This window comes from Myotis davidii, unplaced genomic scaffold (genome assembly GCF_000327345.1).
Source record: "Myotis davidii unplaced genomic scaffold, ASM32734v1 scaffold2559, whole genome shotgun sequence".
NCBI lineage: Eukaryota > Metazoa > Chordata > Mammalia > Chiroptera > Vespertilionidae > Myotis > Myotis davidii.
Genome location: NW_006290026.1, coordinates 58,185 through 60,839, shown reverse-complemented (window position 1 = coordinate 60,839; position 2,655 = coordinate 58,185).

Below are 2,655 nucleotides of genomic sequence, written 5' to 3'. Positions count from 1 at the left end.
AGGGTTTGAAATTGGGAAGTGTGAGTCCTCCTACTTTGTTCTTTTTCTAGATTTTTTGGCTATTTGGGGTCCCCTGAAATTCCAGATGAATAAAGTTGTGAATTAGGGAACCTCAATATTTTCAGTAAAGATGGACAGTCATCTTAGAAGCATGGCAGGATTGAAGACATAAGGATCTTAATGAGACAAAGGGCCTCATTTCTTAATACATAGGCAGACATACAGATACACACTCACACCACAAACACTCATGGCAAACACCAGTAACTGATACTGATAAGAACATTTCTTGCTCCTTGGTCCATATTATGACTCAGAGTCCTTATCAATATGGTATCTAAATTAAGAGATAGAGAGAAACATTGATTTGTTGTTCTACTTATTTATGCATTCATTGGTTGATTCTTGTACGTGCTCTGATCAGGGATTGAACCCACAACCTTGATGCATTGGGATGACACTTTAACCAACGGAGCTACTTGGCAAGGGCAATAATTTAAACATTTTAAAACTAGATATTCTGTGGGACTTTTATAAAAAAAAAACCCTCCAATTTGCAGAAACCACCTTTCTAAATCACTTAATCAGACATTCAGTAAATACTCATTGAGCATATTATGGGAAAGGCAGTGTCTGACATTGGAACACAAGAAGATTTAAAGACTTCATGAGTAAAGGAACAAAGTGGGAATAATAATAATAAAAACGCACCTCAGAAACACAAGATCAAAATCCACTAAAAAGAAACAAATAATTCCCTGAAACAGGCCAGCATGTTATTTGTTGAAAGCCTTAATCGCTGTTCTTGGGAATGGCTGGGTACCAAAAGGCCACTATCTGTGCTTCTGAATCTTAATCACTCCCGCCTAAAAAAACTTCCTTTTCACCCACTCTCCTGGTCTTCCACAAGCTACAGCTTCAGCTGCACTCTGAGCATTGCGCTCTCATCCGGGTCTTGACCTCACCAGGTAGGAGGATCAGAAACTGCTCTAGCACCAGCAGCTACAGCAGTGGTTCTCAACCTTCCTAATGCCCCGACCCTTTAATACAGTTTCTCATGTTGTGGTGACCCCCAACCAAAACTTATTTTCGTTGCTACTTCATAGCTGTAATTTTGCCACTGTTATGAATCATAATGTAAATAAATATCTGATATGCAGCATGTATTTTCATTGTTACAAATTGAACATAATTAAAGCATAGTGATTAATCACAAAACCAATATGTAATTATATATGTGTTTTCCGATGGTCTTAGGCGACCCCTGTGAAAGGGTCGTTTGACCCCCAAAGGGGTCGCGACCCACAGGTTGAGAACCGCTAATTGAGAGGATCTGCTCCTTCCCAGTATCTTGGATGACAGCCACTCAGTAGCAGATCACCCAGAGTTGGCATAGAGCAGGGGTGGGCAACCCCTGGCACACGCCAGTAACTTTTGCTGGCACACAAAACCCTTTATTATAATCTTCCCTTTAAAATTTTTTTCTTAATATCAAATTTTTTATTTTTCAGATAAATTCAGTGTAGGTGCACCTTAGATAAATAATTTTACATAACAAGTTATCTGAAAGACCATAGACTTGGATTGACAAGAGAGGGGAAGAGCAATTTACGCCTCTGCCTTAACTCTCCCTGCCTTCCTAGATCCGACCAGTATTTTGGTTTCATCCACATACGCTTGTGAATCTTTGTTCTCAGTGATGAATTTTGTTAAGTCTCGAAATAGGAGTAGCCTGACAGATGAAAGTAGTAGCTCGTGCATATCTCTGAAGGTCACGAAATATAAACCTGATGTAAAATCTCTGTCATCAGTGATGCAGCAGCAAAAGTCCCACTGATAATATCAAACGGAGTCATAAAGTTTTCTGTCAGACTATCAGTGTACATTTACACATTAAAAAATAAATGTATTTTTCATCACCATATCCTGTGTTTTTGTCGCTCGAATGAATTTTATTATTTCTTCAAGGTTCTTCACATACGTACACCTTAAGAGATATCAAGTAGGCGTAACATGTTCTCAAAAAATTAGGGTTGGCACGCAGAAGAATTTTGAGTCAGAGATTTTGCTGGTTTTGGCACGCACTCACGCACTCACAAAAAGGTTGCCCACCCCTGGGTAGAGCATCTCCTCTCCCTAGACCTCCAGGGAGTTGAACTATCTAAAACACTGATGGGAAGTCAAACCTGGAGAAGATCACCTAATCCTAGATTCCTTCCCCTGACTTAACCACTAGAGCCCCGATCAGCACTGGGTGAGTGCGCCCATGCCCTGAGAAGGGGTTTCCTCTACCTGGGGTCTGTTTCCTGCGCCCCCCAGGAAGAAAGCGAAGGAAACCAGGGTGATGGGTCGACCAGATAGCTCCCCAAACACTCCCTTTCCCGCGCACGGGACGGGAGTTTCACCAAACTCCCCGGAGTCGAGAGTCAGTGGGCTCTGTTGGGGACTAGGATACCCTGCATTTCTATGAACTCAACCAGACCGTGGGGCAGGAGGCTGAGAAAGGGCTCCTTTCCTCGGAGAATGAGGCTGAAAAAGACCGGACTTCGGAGAGAGCAAGCCTCGAGCGCCCAGCGCCTCCTTAAGCCCCATCCAGGGCCCAGCTGCACAGACCGCCCTGCCCTCCTGGGTGCAGCCCGCCCCAGACTCCGGCAC